This window comes from Ziziphus jujuba, chromosome 7 (assembly GCF_031755915.1).
Source record: "Ziziphus jujuba cultivar Dongzao chromosome 7, ASM3175591v1".
NCBI lineage: Eukaryota > Viridiplantae > Streptophyta > Magnoliopsida > Rosales > Rhamnaceae > Ziziphus > Ziziphus jujuba.
In genome coordinates this window covers 27,120,629-27,144,386 of record NC_083385.1, presented here as the reverse complement: position 1 = coordinate 27,144,386, position 23,758 = coordinate 27,120,629, and the positions used below count along the sequence as shown (strand labels likewise).

The window sequence follows — 23,758 nt, the reverse complement described above, 5'->3', positions numbered from 1 at the left end:
AAAAAAAAAGTGGTAAAGGGAAGGTACTCAGATACTTCTAAGAGAAAAGCTTCAGAGGTGCTGAATCTGAAAGCTTTTGTAGCCGTTGTATCCTGGGAGACGTTCGCTACAAAACTCCTGCACCGGTGGGCGTAAAACGTTTTAAGGACACTGTGGTATCACACAGGCCTCGGTTAACCTTTCTAGAAAGCAGATCAATTTCAAGGACCTACAGGTTCTATAATGTTTTAATTATTTTGTATTTAATTTTATTTATTTTGTATTAAATTGTCCACATATATTTACATATATTCACATATTATGTTTGCAACAAGCACAGCTCTAGAAGGCGGATTCATCAACCAAACCAAGAGACAGGCTGAGCTTATTTAATGACTAGTTAGTCAGGTACCCTGTTATTGCACTGAAGGCAACAAAATAGGTTTGCTCCTCCAATTTCAATGAAAATTTAATAAAACTCAGGTTCAAAATGCTATCAAGTCCTATTTTTAGGTTTGCTAATAACAATTCAGAAGGCTAACAAAACAGAAAAAAAAAGAAAAGAAAAAAAAATTGGAATATAGGAAATGACAACCACCTTACACATTAATATCCCAAAAGAGTACATTGTTAGAGATATTTTATATGAATTCTTTACTTTAACGTAATGGTATTGCATTCATAAATAAAAATAATCATTAAAAGTAGATTTCAAATTAATGGCCTACACACTGTACAATAAAGTTGAGGAGAACCACTAGGAATATACAACTAATGCCTAAAATCCCAAACTTGGGTGACGTCTATTGACTAATAGTTTTCTACATGATAGAAGGTTAATTGAGTATTACAGTTACGATAACAAGATTTACCACAACATGAGCATAACTTTTACCTAGTGGACAAAATAATTCAAATCTACTAATCCAATTAATAAGGATAAGACTTATTTTATGAACTTCTATGAATCATGAATCTATTTAGAGAGAGAGAGAGAGAGAGAGAGAGAGAGAGAACGCATACAACTTAAGAAACTCTAGACACTTAAGAGTTGAAAAATATTGTTTAAACATATTGAATGCTTAAAATGCACCAGAAAATGAATTAGATACTTCCTATATTCTTCAAGAAGGCCTGCATTCTTCAATCGATACTGCAATGGCAACTAGCAAGCACACATCATTTTGCTCAAAGATTATAATAGTACCAAAGTTCAAGTAAATCAAATCTTTAATTAGATTCCTCATCTTCCTATCCAATCTAATCAGTCCAATTAATAGATACTAAATTAGTAGTGGGAAGGCCATTCAACCAAGATATACTGACTACTGACTCCCTTTTGACTAAGATAAAATAACAAAATCTGAGTAAGAGCTTTTCAGAACATATGGGCCAAGTAGTCATTGCTAATAAGACAAAAAGGATTGAAAAAAAATAATAATAATAATAAAAAGGCTTCAACTATCAGACCTGTAGTAGGAGGATGATATACTTGCGTTACATAAAAAAGTACATCAAACACAGACGGCATTTTACCTTGAATTAAGTGGAACTTTAACTTTCTTTTCCTCTTGTTGAAAACCCATGATAGACGCATCAAGCTCCCCAGACCCATTATTAATGCCTAGAAACTGCATAGAACCTATTAGAAATAGCTTAACTAAATCTAATCAACCACAGGCAGCAAGGATCTTCCTTTAAATTTCATAAAAACTGTACAATATCAAATTTGATCACTGCTTTTTCAGTAAAATAATGAAGAAATAAAATATTCAGCTTCTTTGCAAATGGGTGCTCATACTACTGAAGGTCTAGTTGCATCAATCTAGGTATGGAAAATCATGTTAATCTCTTATAGGTTACAAGTTTTGCAATGTCTCTGTAATTCATCTCTAGACCGAGATTTGTCTGGGACAAAAGGATAAGCATGTAAAGCATTTACCAGCATAGCCTTAAAAAGATAGGCATTATCCCAAATAAATTCCAACAGAGTGTCCTGGATGAGAGAATTATCATATGTCTCTGTATCTCCATAAATAATATTGACCTCCCCTTCATCCCTGTACTAAGTTAACTTTGAAAGAAGATTTTCCATTTAAAAAAAAAGAAAAAAAGAAAAGAAAAGAACTCTGGCATGCTCACACTACTAGAGGCCCAACTGCCCTAATCTAAGTAGGCAAATTTATGTTAACGTCTTGTCTTCTTTACAAGTTTTGCATATATGTCTATATTTCCATAAATAAAATAATAGACCTCCCCTCAAATTATATTTTTGTACCTACATCTTCTCTTTAATACACAATCTTTCAAACATCCATAAGAAAATGTGAAACTTTAAAAATAAATATATAAATAAATAGAAGAAATTTCTAAAAATGAGAGTACATTTGTAACAAATAAGAAATTGCAGGGAAAATATTTATAATTTCTAGAAACACCCAGATATACTTGCAAAAGTTGTAAAATAAATAAAGACAATCATGTAAAATTTCCCATTTAGGTAATATGGACAGTAATGACTCAATTGACAAAATATATAGACCAATCAGTAATCAAAATTGTTGGAAAGATACTTAAAGTTTTTATTTAACCATGATAACTGAACTAATATAATGATATCTAGTGGACAGATAAACTTGATCACTATACCTGCCAAAATAAAAGTATTATTGCTGTAACTGCTATACTCACACCTAAATTACTCAACTATCAAGTCACACAACAAATTTTTAGATGCATAAGAAGAGTGATCCAATAAAAAATCCGCTTACCTCATCGAGAAGCCCCTCATATGTAGTTGAGAACACATAGGAGTGACCATGTCCACCTGCAGACATGGAAAGCCACCTTTTTTTAAGACTAGCAGAACTCAAGGTATATTCATCATCCTAAAAAAACATTAGAGCAGTATCCATGAAACCTAATACCCTTCAAATCGATAAAAGATATGCAAGAATATTATTCAACAGTTTCTAATTATTCTATATATCAGTTTCTCAACAGCTATTGGATGATAAGAAATTAAATAATGATTCAATCTAAAACAAAATCCTTAATTAGCCCTAATATCAAGTAGTATCTTGATGCCTAATTTTTATTTTTATTTATGGTTCCCTATGTATCTTGATGCCTAATTTTTATTTTTACTTTTCTTTTTTGTCGCAGTAAGTTGATACTCAGTGTGGTTCCCTATGTATCTTGATGCCTCATTTTATTTTTGTTTTTCTTTTTTGTTGTAGTAAGTTGATGGTTGTGTTAAGTATGATTGTACTTTTTCTAACCTAATTAGACATCATTTTTGCACATGAAATAACACTACTAGGGCCATCACTTCTTATCCTTAGTAGGTTAGTCTTAGGTTTACTGGTTAATTCTTTTGTATCTAAACATCCCAATTTATGAGTATGTCTCTTGTGAGAATGAGTATACGAAGTGTTATCTAAAGATAAAAATCCATCTCTTCCTTTCTTCTATAGTATTTCTAAGTTTTTTCAATACCAAGCCTTTCCTAGCAATTTTACCTTGGTCCTTAAGACTTCTAACTAGCATTATCCTGCAAGCTCATTTAAGCTAAATCAACATCACAATTGTCCCTTGAAGTACTAAGCTTTCCCTCATTAACTACTAACTTGGTTGTGATACATTGCACAACAAACAGTACATCCCACCTTAAATAATACTGAAAAATCTGTATACACTTAGTACATTTCTACAAAGCCCTCGCGATCTGTTGGATAATATGTAAAAAAATGGGAGACTTGGATAAAATAGAAGAGGTAAAAGAAAGGAGAGTGGCCGAGGCTAATTCTAATTTGAAGGAAGAGAAGAGCTAAAAAAATAAAGAAGGAATGCATGTAATTATTGCTCTTTTTCATTGATTCAAAATAAGTTGGTACAAGCCTATATATAAGCTTGAAAGAGGCGGTTCAAGGTAAACAACCGCCATATGCTCTGCAGTTTTCTTTTCAATACATGTAAAAGTACAGCTTATTTGAGTGTCAACCTATTAACTAACTAATCAATATATTTAAAGCTAGCTTACGTGTGGCAACTTACTATGGTTTTAGTAAACAATTTGATTTCCTTACATTAAATGCAAGACACATGTCACTTTTCTACTCTCTTAACCACGAAGTATCCAAATCAAACTTTTCCTCATGCTGCCGACTTTGATACAAAATTACAAATTACTCGCGATCATCCTTGCACAACCAACTCATGCAATGTATCGCAGATCCATTTCTACACCCTCAAACTTGGAAAACATGTTACCCTCAGCTATAGCCCGTGAAAAATGACTAAAAATCCTTAGGCCTAAAATTAAATCTTTTAGGCCTAAGGATTACGTATTTTATGTAATCAGCAAAACTTTCTAATAAACAAACAAAGATATGAAAATATAGAAAATGTATGTATATACATATATATACTACTTTTGTGTTTGATGTTGAACTTACATTCTTAAGGATGTTTATGAGCTCCATCTGAGACTGTTCCCAGAGACATATATATATATATATATATACATATACTGAATTCCATGAAACCATATATATATATAAATAGAGGGACCGGCTACAATGAGCACCGACTGTATGGATTCAATCAGGACAAAAAATGTGCTGAAAATGGGAGCCATTGGATTTTAACATCTGTCATGAACAGCCCAGATTCAAGCTTGCTCACGTGTGAATTTTTGCCCAAAGCTCCCCTTCCCGCTCGCACCAGCTTTTGCTAAAATTCCAAATCGCAGTATCTTTCAGCAGCTTGCAGCGGCTCGCACCAACTCGTCGCACCAGCTTGCACTACCATTTCCAAAATTTTCTCTTCTCCTCCTAACCTACATTCCTCTTCCAGCTTGCTTCCACCCTTCCCAATCCACCGTTCCAGCCACTATTCGGGATCCAGCCACTATTTGGGCCATTTTGGAGAGGGGCTGCCATGAGTGCCTCGTCGGTGGAGTGTGAGTTAGTTGCCATTACTTCCTTCACTTCTTCATTTTGATTGCTTCATTCAAAAGTTCCACTATATTCCATTCATCCAAAAAAAGAAATGTTCCACTACATTCCAAAGCTCAGGGAAACTAACAATAATTTTTTTTTTTCTGTAATATATAATATCTTTGTGGGATTTTAATGGCTTTTGTATATATACTATACTTTGTAATTATGAAATGAGATCTATGAATAATTACATATCAAAAGAAAGAGTGATACATTTTTTAGTCTTCCCAGGAATATTTAGTCTAAATTTAAGCATTTTTTCCTCTTTTACGACATAATTATTTTCATTCTTATATTTGTATTTATAAAACCATTCTACATTTGATCTATTCTTCCACTTTAATAAGAATTGAATACCATCTCATTATCTTCAATCTAGATTTCTTTTAAAATCTTAAACAACTTCTAGCCTTTTGTCTTTCTTGTTGAATTACTTGCTTGATATGCAAGTCTTGTTTAATTTGGATACTTTAAAAGACTAAAAGCAAAAAGGAATGGAAGGCTTTTATTTATGATTATTATACGGTCCAGTGGAATGTTAGCTATTATATATATATATATATATATTTTTTTTTTTCCAATGAACATTGGGATTTAAAAAACAACAAGAATTGAGTAGATGTACCCACTCCTAGGATTTTGAGAATAATGAGTGGATACTATTTTCGAGAGACATTGAAAAAATTGTATTTAGGATAATATAACAATACTTTTTCCACTTAATTTATGTCATCAGTAAGCTAAAATAATGGGATAGTGGGATGTGTCTGTCACAATAACTCTGGCACTAGAGTACGAGCTTCACCTGCAACTTCAGCAGCCTAATGGATATTCGTTAAAAAATTGTTTTTAATCAACTTTCTACTTTTTTGCATGTTCTTAATTTTTTATTTATCATCAATAATCATGAAGCATCAATCTGATACTTATGCTCTTACTATTTTTTCTTCTTTCAATAATATTTGTGCTATATTGTTGCTTTTATCAAATCTGTTTGGTTTTGCCTCTGCCTGTAACTTCTACTTGTTTGGTTTCCCCTATGCCTGTAACTTCTACTTGTTTGTCTTTCTCTTGCTTTCTCTTCATGTTTATCAATTGTCTTATCATTTAGCCTCTTTATGCAATTAATGCTGCACATTACTGTTCCTTTTCACTCTACCATGTTCATTGCTCATTCACTGGTGGCCGTGCACAATATTAATTTTTTTTTCTAATAATAAGACACTTAATTTTCTAATGCTGAATAACTTTTATGGATAGACTTGGGAGCAAAAAATTGGCTAGATATTGAGTGACAAGGAGTAAAGTCGGATAAAATTTTATAGTAAAATTTTGATATTCTCGCCATTTTCATGTAATGGACATTATGAATAAACTTTTAAGTGCTTAAGGCATTATTGTCCCGCATCAGCATGCCCCCCATATGTTCTCTATTTTTTTTTTTCTTTTGATGTAGGCATAATTTTTTCTTTCATTCTATAGTGTGCTAGATCAGCAACCTTTATGCACACTGGTCAGATTTTGGCTGAAGTGCCTTATTTTTTTCATCATTTTTCTCTTCTATTTAGAAACTAAACTTTCTTAAAATAAAAGAGATTACCACCTCTCATGATGGTTTTGCTTTGCTATCTATTAGGTTAGAAATTGATCAATAGGAAGTTGGGTTGAGTGCAATTAGCTCTGCAATATTGGAAACATGAATATAGAATAGTCGGAAGCAAATTCTGATCTTATAGGAGTTGAAGAAATATCCCTGCTGTCACATTCGAAATCTATGGATGATATTTACATTCCCCAAGTGTTCGAAAATTGCAAACCAAAAGTTGAACAAGAGTTTGAATCGATAGATAGGGCACACAGGGTTTAGTGTTCGTAGCAATTCCAGTAAGAGATGTAAAGATACGGATGAAGTTGTCAAGAAAGAATTTGTGTGTTATGAAGAAGGAGTATCTTCTATAAAGGATGGTGAGAAGAAAAGGTGTCGGGGGATGACAAGAGAAAATTGTAAAGCAAAACTTGCCGTGATTAGGTCAAAATTGGGAAATTTGTCATCACAATATTTGTTGAAGAACATAGTCATCCATTATCAACCCTTTGAAAAGTGCATCTATTGAGGTCACATCATAGTGTGTTTAAAGCCAAGAAATCACTAACCCTGTAGTTTTCAGCAGCAAATGTGCCAACTCATCAACAAATAAGTATTCTTGAATTTGAAGCTGGAGGTATAGAGAATATTGGGTGTATGAAAAAGGATATCTATAACCATGAAGCTAAGTTGCATAATGAATTAAGAGGACAAGATGCAGAACTATTGAAGGAATATTTTCTAACCGAGCAAGAAAAGGATCCATACTTCTTTTTTAAAATAGATGTAGATGATGATGTAAATTGAAGTGTTGTTTTTGGACTGATTCGGTGTTTAGAAGAGCTTATGAATGTTTTGGTGATGTAATTGTATTTGATACAACTTACAACACTAATCAAATATGGTATGATATTTGCACCCTTGGTTAGGATGAGCAATCATGGTCAAACGGTGCTTTTTGCATGTGCATTTCTAAGTGATGAAAGAACAAAATCATTTGTTTGGTTGTTTGAGCTATTAAAGGATAGCATGCCTATTAACAAACCAAAGATGATCTTTACCAATCAAGATCCTGCAATGACAAAGGCTATAGCTTTGAGCTTACCATATACATTTCATAGGTATTGTAGTTGGCACATACTTGAGAAGTTCTCTACGTATTTAAATGCAATCACCTATATAGATTTTTATAAGGACTTCTAACAATGCATTTGGGAATTAGAATGCCCTGAAGAGTTTGAGAGAAAATGGGTGACTACCATCGAGAAGGCAAGCCTGTATGACAATGATTGGTTAAAATCAATATTTGAGCTACGTTTAAGATGGGGGCCTACATATGTTAATCATATATTCTCAGCTGGAATGTCAAGTAGCCAACATGCAGAAAGCTTCCATGCATTTTTCAAGAAATATGTTTAAAAAAAAAACTTATTGATGGATTTCATACTTTGATTTAATAGGGCATTTGCACATCAACGTCACGAAGAGTTAGGGGCCGATCACATTGATATTAATGAGAAGCTTGTTTTAAAATTGCCATTGGAAATAGAAAAGCAAATGGCTGAGATTTACACACACAAGATTTTTCTTAAGTTTCATGATGAGTTGTGGCATAGCTTACTAACAATGCCACAACTTGTTCGTGAAAATGCTACACACAAAATGTATGTGATCAAGAGTAGTCCAAAAGAAGGTGTTCGTAGAGTTTGGGAAATTGCTTATGATAAAGTATTGGACTTTGCATCTTGTACATGTAAGAAGTTTGAGAGTGGAGGAATTCCATGTAGACATATTTTGGCATTCTTGTGACTCTTTGGTGATATTCCTTTACCAAATCAATATATCATGAAAAGGTGGACTAGAGTTGTAAAATCTCAAATAATATCCGATAAGCAAGGTGTTAAGATAAGTGGAAAATGTAGTTCAATATTAACGTGGCTGCTAAACTATTCCAACTTGCTTCAGAAGTCATTGATAAAGCCATAAAAAATGAAGAGACAAGTATAATTGTGAATGATGCTCTTCAAAGTTTGCTAGGCAAGATTGATTCCATAGTTAGCAACACGAAGAGTGGAGGCATTTCTGACAAAGGTAGTAATGCTTATGAGTATGAAGCTTTTAAAGATCCATCTCAAGTGAGGGCAAAAGGATGTGGATGAAGATTGAAAGGGGCAAAAGAGAAGGCAACAAATGCGGCAAAGTATAGAGTTCGACATTGCAATGGATGTGAAAAAATTGGGCAATCACACGACAAAAGAAACCGCCCAGTCCTCAACAATCTGTAAGAAAATAGTACATTTCTTATTTATTATTCTTATGCAATTTGAATGATCATACCTTGTACAAACCATGCTGCTCATCTATATAGGTCCTCACAAAATGAGGAAAATCCTCAACAGGCATCGGAATTTGAATCTGCAGCTGGTAGTTTAAAACTTCTACAGGTATAAAACTAAGTAGTTTCCTTATCGTCTTCAACATTTTCTTAAACTAACCAGCTGCTCATCTAATAACTTGCTTCGTTTTGGCAGGTTTGCATGAGAAATAATTTGGAATGACCCCCCTATATGTGATAAAGTAGCTTGGAGGAAATAGTTTTATTCTTAGTTTGGTATAGTTTTTATATCTTATTGCAAGAACTATCAGCTTAGTTAGTAAAATATGGTTGTGTAATGATAATAGATTCTGTACATTGCCTTGTATTGTAATATGAAGTGTCATTTGATTATTGGAATGAATGTACGCTGGTTTGCCGTTTGTTTTTACAATGTAGGCCTCTCATTTTAATATGTAATTTGGACAGCAATTGTTCTGTTCATGTAGTTGGTTGCCCTTAGTGGCATTGGTATTTAATATGCTGGTCACGTTCACTGTGGTGGTGTAGTGCAAGGCAGGACATACGAATATACTTAATTTGTTGTCTGCATATTAAGTTCATGACCCACCCATTGGGAGTTTTTAAAGTTCAAGAATACTAGGCTTGTTCCTGTATGGACAGAGGGTATCTGCTATGGTATTCAGCACAAATGAAAGTACAAACAAGGCAGTTGTATGTGCTGGAGTACCAGAGAAAGGAAACAATAGCAAGTAATTGGATGTTTCAGAGTGTTAACAGCAGCTTTGGGCCCCCAAAAGGAAGATTTCTGTTGTATTTGTTGATATGAAAGTTTCAGGGAACAGATGCACCACATGTAGATGACGCTCTGGCTCTTGCAAAATCGTTTGCATCCATGACATGGAGATGACGGATTGAAGTGCCATGTTTTGTTATTTTAGGCCTTACAGAAATTGATATATTCAAAGTCGTGAGAAAATTGATTTAGGAGCTAATTTCATGAGAAAAAAAAAATTCATTTTTATATTTGACTAAAATCTGATTGGTTTTTGAATTGGTGGCTCTAGTTTGCAGTGCTGTTGGAGTTTTGCCTTTGTCTCTCCAGTAGGGTTTCCCAGCTATTGAGAAGTATGTAACTCTTTATTGCTGCAGTTATACTGTAATTGATCTGAAATTTGTGGTAGTTAGGTTTGCTCCACTCCACCTGTTAGTATAGATTGGTTAGAACCATTGAATATGTTTCTCCATCTAATGGAACCTAGGGAGAAAGGAAGACAAAAATTTGTGCTGCGGTTAGTATTTGTTTTATCTGAAATTTGTGCTTTTCTGTCCATTGTTTTATCTGAAACATTAAGGTCTCTGCAAATGTGGATGCATTCCTTTTAGTATTTGTTTTGTTAATCTTACATTGTAGTTCCAATGGCATGACAAACATCCATGAGTAGAGTATTTATAGTTACATTGTAGTTCCAATGGCCACTTTCTGACGCTATCTGAATTTTTGGACATGGCAAAGAATGTGAGCTCTCTGTCTGGTGTCTGATCAGCATTGAGGTGAGGTTTTTGTTAGCTTCATTAATTGTTTGACTTTTGACAATAATTAGTTATGGAACAAAATAGGGTCTAGTCTCACAGTTGAATGCTTTGATAGCTGAAAATTTAGTACTTTAGCTGGAAATGTAGATATATCTATGACTTTTCTTTCCCCAAGTTGCTGACTTAAACATGTGCTCATGGAGATTCTTTAACTTTATCATTTCAGAAATGGTCATATTTTTGCAAATATGAGGTGGGCAGAGTAAGAACCAAACTGAGTTTGAATGTCTAAATTGCTAGGAATCTACATTATTTATTTTCAACGAATTGAATTACTGTTCATTGCAGAATATTCTGCATATGAGAATTGTAAAAAATGTCTCTTTTTGCAGCACCAGTGGACTTGGACTTAAAAGTTCTGATGATGATTCAATTTTCATTTTCTTTTCAGCATGCAGCTGATGTTGCAGAGGGGCAGAAATTAAGTGTAACTGATGCAGTCTTAGTGCCTTGAGGAAAGCTAGTTTTGCTGGTCAGAAAGTTTTCATTCAATCTAGTAATAGTTCTCATGGTGTAGTGCTATGTTGTTACTGCAAGTGGAAAAAAAACATGCATGGGTGTAGGGAGAAAGGAAGACAAAAATTTGTGCTTTTCTCCATGTGATGGAACCTAAGGAGAAAGGAAGACAAAAATTTGTGCTTTTCTGTCCATTGTTTTATCTGCAGCATTAAGATCTTTGCAAATATTTGTGCTTTTCTGTCCATTGTTTTAATAGGGTTGGAATTGTGAAATAAATGCAGTCTTGGTTGCTAGATGTATGTATTGGTTGTTAAGAGACATTTTCTTGTCACTGACTAATAAATGAGAGAAAGTGAGATAGCCCTTATCGCAAGTAGCATATACAATTGAAATTTGAAAATATGATGATTTTCTATTAAGTGCTTCACCAACTAGATGCTCGTGTCCAAAAAGTCAGTTCATGTTTTCTACCTATTTGAACACTCAGATTTTCTATCAAATTTAAGTAATTAGTTCACAACACAAACATCCAAGTTACACTTTCAAAGCTTGTGAGCTATACAATTTCATTCCTAGTATTTGACAACATTCTCAACATTTTCTTTTTTGGTAAATTTAAAACTTGTTCATGGTACAATTCAACATTGATGTTCAGCAGTCACATTGTTACTAGTATGAAGGCTTTTAACTAGAACGATCAATCCATGCTTCAAAATGGTCTACACCATTTCTTTGTTGACTTTTACTCCTAAGGAACAGAAAGCAGCTAAATGAACAGTGGAGTAGGTAGGCCAGAATGAAAATATGGTTGCTTCTTGAAAGCCAAGTAGCCCTTACCATGTGACAAATACCATCCTCAAACGTCAAACTGGAAAACCCTCCACCATAAATTTCAAGTGTGATTGCAGACCCACGACCTTTGATTTCGCCACTAGAACCTTTAATAGACCTTGATTAGCCTGCATTAAAAAGCCACGAAGGAAAAATCCATATAAGCCATCGTAAAGAATTAACACTGTGGTGGTGGTGTGAGCATAAATTCATTTATAATTTAATCAAAACAAAATATTAATTCTAAAATGTTGCTGGAAGAAAATTTTAAGTAGTTGAAAAAAGGTCAGAGAACTCAAACTAAGCGAGCTAATCCTTTCACTGCAGCACTGATCAATGAGGACCATTAGTATATATGAACAAATATCAAAAAGCTATTTATGTTTACAAACTGTACAATTTAGCAAAGGGAATTATCATAGATTACTCTTGTAAAAAGCATGATGATGGATTAATACATCTATATTTACTAAAAATTAGGTTCTAACTAGATTTTTGGGCTACTTACAATGGTTGGTCAATAAACCATTTAGGAAGTGTGATATAGCAGCAATATATTTCCACCTGACTAATATATATTCACGTATTCACCTAACTATAAGCAATATTTGCATTTAAAAAAAGATAAAGAAAATGTCAAACTATAAACTAATTATGAACCTTTTTAAATTTAAATAGCAGTGGACCGTACATATCTTGCCAAGGTTTCTTCCTGCTGCACAACATTGTTGGTGTTCTTAGATACTTTATGATTCATCTTTCGAACTTGGTTTTGAAGTGAACATTATACGTCAGAGACTAAAAGAGATGCCTTGCAATATATCATAACAGCCATTCATTATGTATGGCATTCTAACTTGCTATGGAGATTGCTTCACCACTAGATACTAGAAAATAAAATTTTCAGCACATTATTGGAGTAAGCATGAAGATTACCATCAAAGAAAGAATAGTGAAACAATACACTAGCTTTTGACAAGTTCTGTCACTTACCTATAGTGGCGGATAATCAATACCCAATTCCTCTTTACTTCCGGAAAGACAACCAAAATAGCAAGAACTATGTTGAGAACAAATGCAATAAATTAATCAACAACTCACAAAAAAAAAAAAAAAAAAAAGAAGAAGAAAACTTAATGCTTTGCATGGATCTCAGAAACCATGGGGAAAAATTGTGAAAGGAAAATGAAGAGGCAAAAAAAAACAAAAGATAAAAATCCTTCTTGGTGTTTGGTTACAGGAAAGAAAAAATTATAAAAAAAATTTCAAACACAAACAATCTTAATTCTATACATATATTAGATTTTCATAAATTAATTTGACAATACAAAGTAATAAAATGATAACATAAAGGCAATGGTGAAAACCTTGACATCCTGACCACCATAATTGTGATGGAAAATGTTGAGATCTTCAACATTCTTCAGTGTGCCTATGTACCCCAACATTCGCATGACTATACATGAATATACGTAAATGAGTTAAAACTCCTAGGCAAAAAATGAAGGCATTAACTGAGATAATCAAGAATAGTCAATACTCCATCATTGAAGATGTCGTTTAAAAGATGCCTGAGATAATCAAGGATTGGTCAGCACTACCTTCACCAAACAATTCAACATACTTGACATAGATAATTGTGACAGACAATTTCAACAAAACATACAGCGAATTTAATAAGATACATATGGTGCTTAACAAGCACATAGCAAAATTTAGTACATAATTAGTTTACCAACCGAATAGACACATATATTACTTGACTACATTACTACGCAAATATTTTAAAGAAAAGAAATAATAAAAGTACAAGAACTATAACAGTCTTAACGTCATATTGGTCGCCCCACTTAGTATTTTTCTGAATTGCTTCAAGAATATTATTAGATTTCTCCACTTGCAAAGATAAACGACGAACTTCACTGATAAGTATATCTATTTTGTCTAGTTTAGCTTCCCCTTCTTTTGCCCAAATGAAATTACCACATTCTTTTTCCTATGGCAAGTAAACATACATAATTTAATTATTTTATAAGCAAAAACAAATTAAAATTCAACACACTAACAATTATGAACGACCTATTCTCCATCTAAGCATTTCCAGAATTGATTATTTGGATTCTTATTTGTTTGTGATGTTTTTAAATGCATATATAGTTGACATGACCACATCCGGATTGGTCGAATATCACTAGTACTTGTTGATATGCTTACACAACTAATCTTCGGCTCTGTCTTCTAAAGAAGACAAGGCAGGATTTAATTAGTTATAATAAGCCAAAAGACATATATAAAAAAAATTAATAAATAAAAACCACCAGCAACCTTTCTACATTAATAAGTATTGAAATTAACATTGATGATGTATGCTAACAAAGGATAGAAAGAATCATATCTTACAAAAAATGCTTCTTGCTAATTCAGAGAATTAGTTTAAACGCTTCACCTAAAATGGCAGACACAATAACACCTAATCAAAATCGTACACGCTAAGCTTATGACAGACACACCCTTCCTATCTCATATTCCCAAAGAAAACAAAGATGTAAAATAATAACAAAAATATATATATATATATATATACAGATTTTTTACCAACCACAAATATGCTATGAGAAGGCAGAATATCATAAATAAGCTACATGAACCTTACTAATGAGATTTGGTCATAATAAATATTCATGTTTCATTCGTGATATTTGTATCACTTATATCACTATAATGTATACATAGACATTTAGGATGAGGGAATCGCATGGCATGCAACGTAGTGTAAGTAGAGATTTTAAGACAAGCAATTAGAATTGTTGGTGTTTTCTCATGGTGTTTTCACTATTGGACCAGTTGTACTTTGCTAGATCTCTCTCCCATTTATTTAGTCCAATCCATAATTCCTATATACTTTAAACTTCCTAGATATCTACTAGCTACTTTCTTTTTCATTCATGGTACTTGGAATCATCATTGAGTCATAAATTTTGGAAGCTGGGTTGGTGGTACTATAATCTTCTATTCATAAACTCTTCTTTTTTTTTTTCCCTTTAAAACAAAATATCAATTACAATGAAACATTGCAATAATTTCTTTTATTTAATAACAAATATCACCATATTCGTTTAGTTCTATAGAATGTCCAAAACAAAGTCGTCCGAAAAATACTAGTCTATTTTCTGAAAACAGATGCTTTCTAAAGTAGACAATAACATTGAAGATGCTCTAAAGAGAACCATATAAAGGCAGCCATAAAGAGTATTTACATGTACCAAATCCAATCCCTGGTAGAACCAAAATTAACCATATAGGAGACTACAAAATGATGCCAAAAGCTAATGTGGAATGAATATTTCTTCTTCTGAGCCACCCACACTTCATCATTTTTGCTTCCACAACCAAAAAAGATCAATTTTTGCTTCCACAAATAAGAAAGATAATTTTTTCAGCACCCATCTACAGAGGACACCCAAAAGTTCAAGCATTGATAAAAGGTCTGACTCTTTCACTAGTCGACTAGAAGCAAAAACCTTTAATGGAGATACAAGGAGTAACTACCGAGCACCTATCTACAGAGGACACCCAAAAGCTCAAGCACTGACAAAAGGTTTGACTTTTTCACTCGTAGACTAGAAGCAGAAACCTCGAATGAAGATTCAAAGAGTAACTTGTAACAACCCAGTCCACCTGCATGAGATATTGTCCCCTTTGGCTCCAGCCCGCACAGTTTTAAAAGGCCTCTTAAGGGAAAGGTATCCACAGTCCCTTATAAGGCATGCTTCGTTTTCCTTTCCAACCGATATGGGATCTCATAATCTACCCCATTTGGGGTCCAACGTTCTCGCTGGCACATTGATCCGGGTCTGGCTCTGATACCAACTGTAATAGTCCAGTTAATCAGCAGGAGATACTGTCCGCGTTGGGCCCAGCTTGCACGGTTTTAAAATGTCTCTCAAGGGAAAGATATCCACAGCCCTTTATAAAGCATGCTTCATTCTCCCTTTCCAACTGATGTGAGATATCACAAACTACCAAGCCTATTAACTATATGTGTTCTTAATACATAGAGCCTAAGCAAATAGAAGAGCATGAATGGATATACTCCTTTAAATTTTTTCAATGATTGTAATTACTAAACTAGATCCTTGCTTTCTGCCAAAACACTTCAAAATTTGCCAAATGATGAAAATGCCCAATACAAAACACATGAAAGTAACGTATGGTTTCAAAGATCCAGATTAGATATCACAGAACTCAAAAGGGTGTAAATAAAGTTGTTGATCATAGGCCATATTGATGTGGACATTTCATAAATAGGTAAGGTAGTCAATATACACAGATGCATACAATCTTGGTTTTAGCTAAAATCTAGAATTTTAATCTTAAGTATGTGAGATCTCATCAATGGCCCAAATATTAGATTTAGTCTAAAACAACTTACTAACAGAGAACCAAAACCCAATCCCTAGATGGTGGAAGCAGCGGAGAATGATGGTGGCTCAACGTCATGTTCGAGCTGGAGATGGTGGTGGCTCAATGTCGCGTGCAAGTTGGAGATGGTGGTGGGTGGCTCAATGTCGCATGCAAGCTGGAGATGGTGGTGGCTCAAAGTCGTGTACGAGCTGGAGATGGTGGTGGATGGCTCGATGTCATGTGTGAGTTGGAGCTGGTGGTAGCTCAACGTCTTTGGCATGGTGGGTGGAAGTGTGGAAGCACAGGAGAAGAGGAGAAGAGAAGAGAAAGGTGCGAATGGGAAGGGGATCTTTAGGCAAAAATTCACATGTGAGCAAGTTTGAATTTGGGCCATTCATGCCAGATGTTAAAATCCAACGGCTCCACTTTCAACACATTTATGGTCTTGATTGAATCCATACGGTCGGTCCTCATTGTAGCCAGTCACTATATATATGTATAAATTTTTATGTTTAGAATAAAGACTGATCGCATGGTTACAGTCCAGACAAAAAATATACTAAAAATGGAAGTCACTGGATTTTTATATTTGGCATGAACGACCCAGATTCAAGCTTGCTCACGTATGAAATTTTGCCCAAAGCTCCCTTTCTCGCTCACATCAGCTTGCATTCCTGCTCGCACCAGCTTTGCCAAAATTCCAAAATGCACCACTCGCACCAACTTATTTTCCACCATTTCCAAGATTCACAACCTACATTCCTCTTCTCCTCCCAACCTACATTCCTCTTCCATCTTGTTTGCACCCTTCCCAACCCACCGTTCTAGCCATCATTTGGGATTCAGCCACCGTTTGGGTATTTCGGAGAGTGGCAGGCAGAGTGTGAATTAGTTGCCATTGCTTCCTTCCACTTCTTCATTTTGATTGCTTCATTTTGATCTTAACTCTGTCCTCTGTTGGTGTTGTTATGTTTTGTATTTTTTTTTTATTTGGTAGAAAATAATATTTTTGAAAGGGAAAAAAAATATTGGTGTTGTTTGATTTTTGGAATGAATGTATGCTGGTTTGCCATTTATTTTTCTGATGTAGGCCTCTCATTTTAATCTATAATTCGGACAGTAATAGTTCTGTTCATGTAGTTGGTTTCCATTGGTGGCATTGGTATTTAATATGTTGTTCACATTCACTGTGTTGGTGTAGTGCAAGTCAGGACATAAGAATATACTTAATTTGTTGTCTGCATATTAAGTTCATGATGCACTTATTGGGAGTTTTCAAAGTTCAAGAATACCAGGCTTGTTCCTATATGGACAGGGGCTATCTGCTATGGTATTCAGCATAGATGAAAGTACAAACAAGGTAGTTGTATGTGCTAGAGTACCAGAGAAAGGAAATAATAGCAAGTAATTGGATGTTTTAGAGTGGTTAACAACAGCTTTGGGGCCCCCAAAAGGAAGATGTAGCAAAGGAGAAGGTGGTCTTGCTACTGCTCAGGTTTGTTTGTTTTTTCTGTACTTTGGAACTATAAAAGCTGTTAATATAGTTTGTGCTTCTCTATAATGTTATAGAAGTTGGATTTTCTTTTTTTTTTGTTTGATAGTTGATCCCTCATGAATCTTATAGGTTTTTTTATATTTGTTGATATACAATTTTCAGGGAACAGATGCATCACATGTAGATGAGGCTCTTGCTTTTGCAGAATCGTTTGCATCTATGAAAGTGAGATGATGGATTAAAGTGCCATGTTTTGCTGTTTTAGGCCTTATAGAAGTTGATATACTCAAAGTAACCAGAAAATTGATTCAGGAGCTAATTCGATGAGAAAACAAAATTCATTTTTAAATATTAAGTTTGATGTACTTAGGTTTGCTCCACTCCAGCCGTTAGTATAGATTGGTTAGAACTTTTGAATATACTTCTCCATCTGATGGAACCTAGGGAGAAAGGAAGACAAAAATTTATGCTTTTCTGTCTATTGTTTTATCTGAAACATTAAGATCTCTGCAAATGTGGATGCATTCCTCTTTGTCTTTCTTTTGTTAATCTTACATTGTAGACAAACAATCTAAAGCATTTTTGATAGAAAATATTCACTGTATGCCAAAGGTGGATTAATATATTCTTTTTTAATAGGGTTGCAATTGTAAAATAAATACAGTCTTGGTTGCTAGATGTAGGTATTGGCTTTTAAGAGATAATTACTTGTCACTGACTAACAACTGAGAGAAAGTGAGATAGCCCTTACTGCATATAGCATATGCAACTGAAATTTAAAAATATAATGATTTTCTATTAAGTGCTTCATCAACTAGATGCTTATGTCCAAAAAGTAGAGTTCCTATTTTCTAACTATTTGAATGCTCAGATTATCTGTCAAATTTAAGTAATTAGTTCTCAACACAAATATCCAAGTTATACTTTTAAAGCTCGTGACTACAACAATTTTAATCCAATCATTTGATAACATTCTCAATATTTTCTTTTCTGGTAAATTTAAAACTTGTTCATGGTACAATTCAATATTAATTTCAGCAGTCACATTGTCACTAGTATGAAGGATAATAGCTACAATGTGCTCAAGTATCAGATGGTTCATTGAAATAATTTCTACAAGCTGGGTAGTATTCATAGCAGCTTTTCTCCAGATCGATCAATCTGCGCTTCAAAATGGTCTACACTATAGCTTATAGATTTTTACTACTAAAGATTAAAACCTGGAAAAAAAAGAAAGAATTTTTATAAGCTATAGAAAGCAGGATTTAATAGCTATTCATGAGCTATTCGTGAGTATTGAAATTAACATTGATGATATATGCTAACAGAGGAAAGAGAGAACCATATCTTACAAAAAATTCTTCTTGCTAATTCAGAGTATTAGTTTCAACTCTTCACTTAAAATGGCAGACATAATAACAACTAATCAAAATCGTACACACTGAGCGCATGGCAGACACACCCTCCCTATCACATCTTCCTAAAGAAAAAAAAAGATAAAAAATACATATATATATATATATATAGATTTTTTACCAACCAAAAATCTGCTATGAGAAGGCAGAATATCATAAATAAGCTACACGAACCTTACTAATGAGATTTGGTCATAATAAACATTCATGTTTTGTTTGTGATATTTGTATAACTTATATCACTATAATGTATATATAAACGTTTAGAATGAGGGAATCGCATGGCATGCAAAGTAGTCTAAGTAGAGATTTTAAGATAAGCAATTAGAATTGGAATATGATATTAGATAAACAAAAACATAAAGACAAAAAATCACACCAAATATTGGAATTGGTACATATCTATATAACCAATGGACTTTAAGAACTGAGATTTGGACCATCAACAAAAATGACAAAAGGGCGATAGCGTAATGAGTGGATCTAGCAACATGTGCATGTGGGTAAGTTGGCAACTAATTACAGATTGAAAGAAGATATTGCAAGCAGAAACAAAGAACATGGTAGTTGATTCCTCACACTCCAAAAAGAAAAAAAGTTTTTTAATTATTTTTATTTCTAAAAGAAGGATATTATATATAACAAAACAGGTATATCATTAAAGACTTCACAAAAGAGGGTTTATAACTATATCTTAAAGAATTGTACTAACAGAGAACCAAAAACTTAATTATAAGTTTAAAAAGTACAGAAACAAGACAAACAAGACTTCTAAAGACTGATATGCTTCGACAAGACTTTTTATCCACAGATTATTGTCCTATTTTACATTTGTAGTAAAATAAATTCAAGAAAAAGAACTAGGAAAATTATTATAATTGCTCGAAATAATAAAAAGAAACACACTCTTCACTTATTTGTAGGGCTGGCTAGCCGGTGAAATCAACAGAGAATGGCTAGAATGGTGGGGAAAAGTTCCAGATTTAACCCAATCCTTAGATGGTGGAAGCAGCGGAGAATCTGGGGCAGGGCTGGACGTTGGAAGCAGCGAAGAATGGTGGTGGCTCAACGTCGCGTGCAAGCTGGAGATGGTGGTGGCTTAACGTCGTTGGAATAGTGGGTGGAAGTGCGGAAGCATAGAAGAAGAGAAGAGAAAGGCGTGAATGGGAAAGAGAGCTTTGGGCAAAATTTCACACATGAGCAAGCTTGAATTTGGACAGCTCATGCCAGATGTGAAAATCCAATGGCTCCTATTTTCAGTATATTTTTTGTCCGGATTGTAACCATACGGTCGATCCTTATCCTAGACACTCTTTCTATATATATATATATGTATATTGAATTCCATAAAACCATATATATATATATAGAGAGAGAGAGAGAGAGTTATTTTATGGTGCAAACAATGCGCATGCAGATCACCTTCAAAACCGATGCTTTTCGGATGATAGCGTTGGCTTTTATACAGTAAAACCACGCTATTATCCGAAAAGCGTCAACTTTGGATGTAATCTCCATGCGAACCGTTGCACTGTAAAATTCTCATATATATATATATATATATATGCATAAATTAATCAAAGAAATGCTTATGATATAGTTGGAAGTGCAGTGAAACAAAAATTCCGTACATTAGGAATGTGAGATTGAGAGGTGCATTATCTAAGTTGGGAATCTGGTCCATAGAAACGAAGTTCCAGCTACTGTTGTGTAAACATACAAATCTCTTTTTGTGTTCTAAGAGGATGAAGACGTTCGTTCAGTTCCCAAAACATAACGGCCATTGACGGCTCCAAGCAACGATGAACGCCATAGAAATGGAGTCCGGCAACACCAACGAACAAATCCAACGACGTTTCGCCGATCGAGGAGGTTCGAGTAATCATCCGTCCCCGATGCAGATGACCCGACCCAACTGAGCCGCTGGTGACTTCGTGGACAGAAATTCGACCCCAAAAGAGAAATTCTGGCTAGGATTTCCAAGTGGGAAAGTTAGGACTTCATATCTTCGAATGTGAGAAATCCCAACCATAGGTGATCCACAGTGAACAATGAACGACGACGACAAGCATCCGTCGGAATGGGAATTGTGTACTGCTTGCCTTTGAAAACATGCACAGACAAAAAAAGAATTGAGCGTGGGATAGGAGATAATGGCCGTAGCAATTATCACTTTTGAAGTTTTCTTTATCCTTCAGATTTTTCATTATTATTATTATTATTATTATTAATTTTTTTGGTCCAAAACCAAACAAACACATGGGTTTGATGCTCTTGTTGCTATATGAGCTTAAAAGATTTTTTTTTTTTTTTTTGGGTCAATCTTTCTTTCTTCTTTTTTCTTTTTGGGTTTTGGTATAAAATTATGGTGATCAACAACGGATTTTTTCTTTCCCCCCCAAAAAAAAAAACAAAATAGATATTTGGAAAAGGAAAACAATAATAACACAACCTTTTATTTTATTAGTAATAATAATATCAAAACCTAATATCACGATGAACGGAATAAAGAAGAAAAGGTTGCAAAAATATCACTGAGCAAATGGGTGACAATTTCATAAAGACAAGACATGGAAAATCATGTAGAAAAATAAAAATAAAAATAAAAAGGGATAAAAGATCCATATTTAATTTTATAGTGAGATTGAGGACACAAAATTCCCACTTTTTGGCCTAACCTATATACGTAGGAGGTGGATTGATGATCTTCTTGACATATGAGTTGAAAAGATTTTCTCATTCAATCTTTCTTTTTTTTTTTTTCTTTTTTGATTTTGGTACAAAATTATGGGAGGAGCGATCTTAGACTCTTTCTTTCTTGAAAAGGGGAAAAAAAACAAAAAAGGATTTGTTTAAAGCAAACAATAATAACACAAACCTTTTTTTTTTTTTAATAATAATAATAACAAAACATAATATCACAAGAACCGCCAAGGCGAATTAAAAAAAAAAAAAGGCTGAAATATCATCGAGAGAAAGAAAAATGCCTCATGATGTTCGAGGATAAGCTGAGCAAATGTATGACAATTTCAGAAAGATAAGAGGTGGAAAATCATATGTTGAAAAAATAAAATAAAAAAGGGATAAAAACAGCTAAGTTTTTATGCGGACAATATCTCATGCGGGTGGTCTGGACTGTTACAGATGGTATCAGAGCCAGTACCCGGATTGATGTGCCAGCGAGGATGCTGGGCTCCAAGGGGGGGAGGATTGTGAGATCCCACATCGGTTGGAAAGGGAAACGAAGCATGCCATATAAGTGGGTGTGGATACCTTTCCCTTAAGACGCGTTCCCATGAACGAAAGTAAAACCGTGAGGGGTAGGATTGGGCTCACCACTTAGCTTCCAAAGCGGACAATATCTCGGTTGGGCCTGGGATCCCGGGCCAGTGGGACTGGCAGGTAGGGATTGGAAGAGGATTCCCCCTAACCACTGAGACGCGTTTTGACAAAACCGTGCGGGCTGGGCCCAAAGCGGACAATATTTCATGCGGGTGGTCTGGGCTGTTACATGTTTGAGTGGACTTTGTGGGATGGTTTTCAGCGGTTTTGATTGCCTTGTGCCTTAGTGACGTGCATACAAAAATGTTGGAGATCTTGTCCTAACAGATGGTTTCGGTGACTTGTGACAGCATGTATGGATAGACTAGTCTAGTTTCATCTCCACTAACACAACCACAAAAGTCTCCACTCTTTTCTTCAAGCCAGCCTTCAATTACAAGGCAGAAACCATCTTCTGTGGCTTGTTGGGTTTCCCAGCCAAAATGCATTCCATATACGAAGGATACAATTCATAAGAAATAACAATCCCACTATGATAAGTTATAAGGATACTTGTGCATTGAGAAAGAAATCAATATCAACTATTACATCAAAATCATTCAGAGGCACCACCATAAAGCTACAATCCCCCTCCAAATCTCCAACCTTCAAAGAAGCCATAGTCATGCCACACATAGGTTGTGCAGCAGAATTGAAGGCCGTGATATGGCTGGAGTGTAATTAACGCTCGAAAACAAATCTTCTGACTTTTTCTATGTAACAAAATTATGTGTGGCACCTATATCCAACAGCACCATCAATTTCCTACCATTGATCTGTGCTGCAACATAAAAAAGGCCATGCTGTAACTTTGGCTTCTTGATGGTCAGAACATTCACCAATTGAAATGGGGTAACCTTTGAAGGAGTAGCATCACTATCATTCACATTCCCCTCGTCAAACACCAATGCATTGATTTTCTCCTTCTTGGAACAGTCACAGGGGTAAATTCTCATTCAAATTTTTGCCTTTGGGTGGTCTAAGGCACCACACCTTAATCAACCAATCTCACACACACTCGCACACAACCGAAGTTTTGTATGCAAATTGCACACATACACACAATATAATTAGGCAATCACAATGCAAAGCAACACAAGGCACACCAAGATTATGGGGTTTCCCACAACCTTTTTCTGTTACTCTTTAGAAACAAGGAACATCGGCCAAGATCATGCAAGGATCACCACATACACTCTCCTCTGGTTTCACTTACCTTGTTCTAGCATATAGCCTACAAAACTTGCAGGTAACAACCCTAACTGCATGGATATGTTGGACTAACTGGACTAAGCCATCTTTTCGTGCGGTTGACCTCCAACAACCACCCATACA

The 23,758-nt window shown here is 34.6% G+C and overlaps 1 long non-coding RNA gene across 1 annotated transcript; it reads right to left on the bottom strand.

Moving 5' to 3' along the window:
- Window positions 1-681: 681 nt before the first annotated feature.
- Window positions 682-3,916, bottom strand: LOC132804556 (uncharacterized). Its single transcript, XR_009639766.1, has 3 exons — window positions 3,648-3,916; window positions 2,751-2,806; window positions 682-1,610 (listed from the first exon to the last, which is right to left on the bottom strand). It is a non-coding gene; the product is annotated as an uncharacterized LOC132804556 (long non-coding RNA).
- Window positions 3,917-23,758: the final 19,842 nt, after the last annotated feature.